Source organism: Ornithorhynchus anatinus, chromosome X5 (genome assembly GCF_004115215.2).
Source record: "Ornithorhynchus anatinus isolate Pmale09 chromosome X5, mOrnAna1.pri.v4, whole genome shotgun sequence".
NCBI lineage: Eukaryota > Metazoa > Chordata > Mammalia > Monotremata > Ornithorhynchidae > Ornithorhynchus > Ornithorhynchus anatinus.
In genome coordinates this window covers 26303062-26310625 of record NC_041753.1, presented here as the reverse complement: position 1 = coordinate 26310625, position 7564 = coordinate 26303062, and the positions used below count along the sequence as shown (strand labels likewise).

Here is a 7564-nt window from a genome sequence, read left to right as displayed (position 1 = left end):
TATCAGAGTCAGTGATACATGCCATTATAGCAGATTAATGGACAGACCGTGGAACTAAGAATCAGGAGACCTGGGTCCCAGCTACATCACTTTCCTGCTGGGTAACATTGGGAAAGTCATGTAACTTCCCTGTAACTCCGTTTCCCTGTCTCTATAATGGGCATTAGATACTACTCAGTCTATGTGGGTTAGGAACTCTGTCCAATCTGATTATCTTGTGTCTATCCTGCTGCTTAGCACAGTCCCTGGCACCTAGTAAGCACTTAATGAATGTCATCATTATTCCAGATTAAGTTGGAATTCAGCTCCACATCCACAACTGCAAATAGATCTTGATGGGTGGGGTTTTATGCAGGCTCATGGTAGGGCTTACTCTAGGATGACACCATCCTTACCCCATCACCAATTGGTTTGATCGATAATTGGATAGTCAGTGCTTTTACAATGGATCTGGGGATGCTTCCTTACTCATTGTTAAATCAATTATTCAGTGGTATGTATTGAGCTCTACTGTGTGCTGAGCATTGTACTAAGTGCTTGGGAGAGTAAAACAGACATCATCCTTACCGTCAAGGTGACAGGCATTAAAATAAAATTTTGATGGTTTGTCATGGTAGTCAATTTCCCAAAGGAAATCCATCATTCCCAAGGGAATCCTGCGGCTTCGTCCTTCTCTTTTCCTTATCAGAAGCTCCTACACAGTAGATACAACTGGGTCAAGATGCTTTCCCCATCTTCTCTCAATCACAGCGACATACACAAACGCCACTGAAATGATAAGGTCTTCCCAACAGCTGAGTTGCATGCCCTCCTTCTCCCCAACTCCCTGCTTGATCCCCCAGCCGAAATAAAACACTGGTGATAATGGGTCAAAATAAGCTTTAAGCAGAGTGATCAAGATTCTAATTCCTTCAGTGAAAAAGAGAATTGTGTGCAGAAATGAAAATGAACTGTAATTTTTGTGAAAGAAATCCCCTGTCTTTGATTCCTCTTCGCTTCTCTCTTTGTGTACTTTCCACTCACAGCTTTTCCTCTTCACTAGCTTTGCCTTCTCTTTTGCTTCTTTCTCTTCTTATTCTCTCTCTTGATACCACCCGCATATCAGAGCTTTCCTCCTTCACCTCAAGGCTACACTAAAAAGGGAAAGAGGAATAAAAATAGCAAAATGTACAAAGCTTCTTTTTAATTAATTGGGTTTTTTTCTTTGGATTTTGACCAGAATAACCCAATTTATGTGGCTGAGCTGCAAGAAGTCTCAATAGAGGCAATGTGATGATAGGTTTCACCTTTGGAAACCCCAAATGCGATCAAAGAAAACAGATATTAAATGAATTGGATGGATTTCCAAGGTGGGGAAGTGTTAAGAGAAAATGGTTCTGTAATAGAAAAGATGAGTGGATAGGTTCAAAAATAATAAACAACATGGAAAAGCATAGTGCCATGATTTTTTATTAATTATGGGCTTCCAAAATTGAGACTTCTATATTATAGCTTTCCCAGGTTTATTATTAAAGATTTGCACTGAAATGTTACCCATCAGACTCTTTTTGCGTGTTTGTGCATCAGTGGTCTGGAAGAAAAGTTTTCCAACATTTTTTGTGTGTCAACAAGCAAAATATGGACCAACTTTGTATAACTTTCTGGGGATGGAGAACTACGTGACACCCAGTGGCTTCCTCCGAAAGCATCCCTGTTCCACATCAGTTTCTATTCTCCCTATCCAACTTGCTTTGAAAGATGGAGTCTGACTTAGGTCATAGGAACCTTCTCTTGTGAAAAAGGGATCATCTATCTCATGCAGGATAGCTGTGGCATGTGAAAAGGGCAGATTTGAACCTTTTCTGAAATTTGAATCTAGCTCTTGAAACTGTATTACCCAAGGGAATACATTTTACATCTTTAATGGCAGATTGGAAACTTTCTTACCAGCAGATGCATCTTGCTGAATGAAGGGTCATCATTTGTATTACAATAACAGATGTAAACAATGGTACCAAATAGGGAAAATGAAATTGGCTAGCAAAACCGCATGCTTTTGGTTTTAAGGGGGGAAAGTAATCGATGAAGATTGTTCTGCAAACATGAGTTCACTGAAAACACTGAGCTGTCTCTTTTTAATCTAAAACTTATAACCTGAAATGTTATCCAATCTAAATATCAAATTTGCAGGCCACTATAAACTTTTCTACTGGTGAACAGATGTTCATGGGAACTTTACTTAGCTGAGGAGCATTATAAAAATCCATGACAGTGGAATGTCAAAATTAAACCTAGTGAGGAAATACCAAGTCAAACTCCAATTTTGGATAATGTTGAATTTGCTTAGCAAGGCAGCAAGCATTTACTGTTAGTCTCTTTTTCAAACAAGACTAGAATAAAAAATGGCAGCTAGCTGTAAGAATTGCTGTTCATCGTGAAACAGTTTTCCACAATTTAGAAAAAGGTTTACAGAAGCAGTGTGTGTATGTGTGTGTAAAGTGTATATACATATATATGTATATATACACACACACATATATACATACACATATATACATTTATATACATATATATGTATATATATAAGCATATGCATTTACTACATATATAGTATTCACATGTATGATATAAATAACATGAGCATGCATGTACATGCACACACACACACACACATCTCCAAAGTTAACCTTCTGCATATTTCCAAATTTTAAAATCTTGTTCACAAAACTGTCACGGACTGAATGTTTCCATCTAATTTAATAAATCCTGACATTTATCCATGCTAATAATCGGCCTTTTAATAGAGCAAAATCCAGCAGTCATTCTGACTTTCAAGGAAAAACACTGCTCCGACTCAGAAAAACCCCTCAAATGAAGAATAAGTATAGATAATAAAGGTTGGTTGAGAAAGTAAAATGAACCTCTTTGTCATTTATTTGAATTAACACTGATTCCCCAAAGCCCAGATCATTTTAGGAAAAATGTAAGATAAGACACAGAGAAAGGGGTTCAATTAAACCCACAATGCTGAATTTAAATAACGTACACCCAGACAGAATTTAAAGCTCTGATTCCTTCATTTAACCTCTTTTGATTAGGAATGAATGAAAGTTGGATATTTAAAAAATCTTATTGGATAGTTCCATTCTGGTGGCCCAGGAAAATACACGGAATGAATATCTGCAACAATGTGGAGGAGAAATCTGAACTCAAAAGACCAAATTCAGACTTTTCTCACCTTTTTCAAACAATCAGTGGTATTAATCGGATGCTTTCGATTTTAGATCTACTTTCCTTCCATTTCAATCAATGAATTAGTGGCATTCTTTGAGCATCTACTATGTGCAGAGCACTCTGCTAAGTTCTTGAAGAGTACAATAGTTAGTAGATTTGATTCTGACCCTCAAGAGAAGCAGCATGGCCTAGTGGAAAGAGCATTCATTCATTCAATCCTATTTATTGAGCACTTACTGTGTGCAGAGCATTATGCTAAGTGCTTGGAAAGTACAATTTAGCAACAAAGAGAGACAATCCCTGCCCACAAGGGGTTCACAGTCTTGAAGGGGGGAGACAGACATCAAAACAAGTAAACAGGCATCAATAACATCAATCTAAATAAATAGAATGTTATATATATTTATCACATCAGAACAAGTAAAACAGGCATTAAGATAAATAAGTAGAATTATAGACATGTTCATATATACACAAGTGCTATGGGACAGGGATGGGGGTAGAGCAAAGGGAGCGAGTTGGGGCAAGGTGGAGGGGAGGGGGAGCTGAGGAAAAGGGGGCTTAGTCTGGGAGCATGGGCCTGAAGTCAGAGGACCTGGGTCCTAAGGCCAGATCAGCCACTTTTCTGCAGTGTAACCTTGGGGAAGTCACTTAGCTTCTTTATGCCTCAATTTCCTCATATGTAAAATGGTGATTCAATACATGTTCTCCCTCCTACTTAAAGGGTAACCCCCATATAGGACAGGGATTGGGTCCAACTTGACTATCTCGTATCTACCCCAGTGGTTAGTACAGTGCTAGGAACACAGTAAGTGTTTAATAACACTTAAAAATAGGTTAAACCCTCCCTGATAGTAAATTAGGTTTTGGGGAAGGGTGCTTTTTCACATCATAAGAGAGACATTTAGTGGGACTGCACTGAGCTCACAGTCTAGAGGTGGGGAGGCAGACATTAATACAAATAAATAAAATTACAGATAGATACGTAAGTGCTGTGCGGTGGGGGGGCTGGGAGGGTGAGGTGGATAGAGAGCATAGGGAGAAAGCCAGTGCGATGCAGAAGGGAGTGAGAGATGAGGAAAAGTAGGACTTAGTCTGGGAAGGCCTCTTGGAGGAATTGTGCCTTCAGTAAGGCTTTGAAAGAGGGGGCAGTCATTTCTGTCGGATTTGAGGAGGGCAGGCCTTACAGGCTATGGGTCGGAGCGAGACAGGAGAGATTAAGGCACAGTGCGAAGGTTAGCAGTAGAGGAGCAAAGTATGTGGGCTGGGTTGTAGAAGGAGAGAAGCGAGTTGAGGTAGGAGGGGGCAAGATGATGGAATTCTTTAAAGCCAATGGTGAGGAGTTTTTGTTTGATATGGAGGTGGATAGGCAACCACTGGAGATTTTTGAAGAGGGGTGGTGACATGTCTTGAACATTTTTGTAGAAAGATGATATGGGCAACGGAATGAAGTATTGACCTGAGTGGGGAAACACAGGAGAGCTTAATAAATGCCATAATATTGACTATAATCAATTTTTAAATTATTACCATTAATCCTGGGATTCCAGCTAAGAAAACTGTGAGAGCAATCAACTCAGTCACCACCATGAAGTGGTCATCAATGGCCTAAGGAGGAAATGGAGAATTTAAAACCCATGATCATTTATGTAAAAGCAAACACAATCCTATATAAACCGTTTGGTGAATGTTAGGCTTTTCTAATATTAATGCAAGCAACAGCTTAGATGCCATTTCACTCATATAGGTTTTATGATTTTTGTTGAAGTTTTAAGTGCACAAAAGTGTTCATTAGCATGAAAGAATTTCTGCCCAGGCTGAAGCAAAGCAGTGAAGAAAGATGGTTAAATTTTTATTTTCTGAAAATACATAAAATAATGTAAAGTGGCCTGTGAATCTAGTCTGGAGGTTATGACCAACTCTGGAAAGATTCACAAGAGGGTCGATCCTTCTTTCCGCCTAAATTGTTGTGGTTTCTGCTTTGGAATGTTAGCTATTCCTGGCCCCACAGCTGAAGTACGCAGTCATTGCATATCCCATGTTTTGTCTTTTGTCTTGTATTATGCTGTCGAATTGTCTCTGGCCGATAGCGACGTCATAGACACCTCTCTCCCGGAACACCACACTCTCCATCTGCATCATTTTGGAAGTGGTTTACCATTGCCTTCTTCAGCACAGTAAACTTGAGTCTCTACCCTCGACTCTCTCCCATGCCTCTACTGCCCATCACAGGGGAGTTTTGTTTTGACTTGTAGCAGGTTGCCTTCCACTCGCTAGCCACTGGCCAAGCTAGGAATGGAATGGGTATACCTCTGCTTGACTCTCCCTCCCTTAGCCAAGACTGGTAGAGTGCTGGAAACTCTCCAGATCCAATCCTAACAGGGAGCTTTGTCTCTAGGGAGAATATATTAATTCCTGTTGTTTTACCACAGTATCCTGAGTATTTGTTTGATAAGAACTATCAGTCAGTCACCAGGTGCCTAGTTCAATCAATCAGTAAATCAATCATATTTATTGAGTGTTTATTATGCACTGAGCACTATACTAAGCATCTGGGAGAGTACAGTATAACAGAGTTGGTAGACAAGTTCCCTGCCCATAACAAGCAGTCTAGAGGAGGAGATAGATATAAATTTATATAAATTACAAATACGTACTTAAGTGCAATGGGGCTGAGGGGGCGAGGATAAAGGGTGCAAAGTGGGAGAAAAGGAAATAAAGGTTTAGTCAGAGAAGTGCTCTCAGAGAAGACCTTCAATGAGTGTGTCTTTCCCATATCACATTCTGTGGTATCAATGTTCTATTAACAATGTTAATGAGACAGTTAATTCTTAAGGCATTTTTAACATACCTAGGTCATGGGAACATAAAACTAACATGAAAGGGCAAAGAAAATCCCAAAGTAATGCAATTGCTGGATGAAAAATGTGGGTTACGACTCAGGCTTCTCTTCCCTTCCTGGCTAGTGAAGACTTGGCTCAGTATAGACAGTCAAATCGTCTATGTAAGGCTGTCATTTCACTTTTTTTCCATTCAGACTCTATTTTAAACTTTCTGCACCATTAATTTTTGCCATTTATGAGATAATTTTTCCTACCTTTTTGGATTGCTCATTGTTTTTCTCTTAGATTCTAACTGTATTGAGTCAATCAGTCAATGGTATTTTTCAAGTGCTTACTATGGGCACTAAGCATTTGGGAGAGTGCAACAGAATTGATAGACATGATCATTGCCCTGAAGGAGCTTACAATCCAGTGGGGAAATGTCAACAGTCAAGTCAGTCAATCATATTTATTGAGCACTTATTGTGTGCAGAGAACTGTACTAAGTACTTGAGAGAGTACAATACAACAATATAACAGGCTTATTCCCTGCCCACAATGAACTTACAGCCTAGAGGGGGAGACAGACATTACTATAAATAAATAACAGATATGCACGTAAGTGTTGTGGGGTCGGGAGGGGGTGATGAATGTAGGGAACAAGTCGGGGGGATACAGATGGGAGAGGGAGAAGAGGAAAGGAGGGCTTAGTCAGGGAAGGCCTCTTGGAGGATATGTGCCTTCAATAAGGCTTTGAAGAGGGGGGAAAGAAATACACTACAGATAAGGGAAGCAGCAGCGTATAAGGATATGTATAAACATGCTGTGGTTGTAGGAGTATCAAAATAGACTTGGGGTATCTAATGCAAGTGTATAGGTGTCATAGAAGGGAGGGAGAAGAGGATGGGAAGGTGAGAGATTAGACAGGGAAGGCTTCCTGGAGGAGATATAATGATGGTATTGGTTAAGCATCAGGCACTGAATATGAGTCAGGCACTGTTCTAAGCGCTGGAGTAGATATAAGCTGTACAGGTTGATTTTTAGTAGGGCTTTGAAGATGGAGACGATGGTGGGGTGTCAGATATGAAGGGGGAGGGAATTCAAGGCAGGAGGAAGGGCATGAGCAAGGTGTTGACAGCAAGAGAAATGGGATCAAGGTACAGCAAGTAGGTTGGTGTTAGAGGAGCAAAGTGTGCAAGCTGGATTGAGGTGGGAAAGGAGCAATTTAAGGTAGGAGCAAGAGAGCTGACTGAGTGCCTTAAAGCTGATGGTAAGGAGTTTCTGTTTGATGCAGAGGTGGATAGGCAACCATTTGAGTTTTCTAAGGAATGGGATGGTGTAGACTGAACTTTTATCAGAAAAGTGATCTGGGCAGCAATGTGAACTGCAGATTGGCGAAGGGAGAGGCTGGAGGCAGGGTGGTCCACAAGGAGCCTGATGCAGCTGTTGAAGTGTGATATGAAACATGCTTAGCTCAGCATCGCAGCAATTTAGAGGGAGAGGAAGGGACAGATTCTAGAGATGTTGTG

General features: G+C 40.3%; 1 non-coding gene across 1 annotated transcript; it reads right to left on the bottom strand.

Annotated features, from left to right (window-relative positions):
* Positions 1-5460: 5460 nt before the first annotated feature.
* On the bottom strand, positions 5461-5598 carry LOC114808368. Its single transcript, XR_003756214.1, has one exon. It is a non-coding gene; the product is annotated as a small nucleolar RNA SNORA7 (small nucleolar RNA).
* Between the last annotated feature and the right edge of the window lie 1966 nt (positions 5599-7564).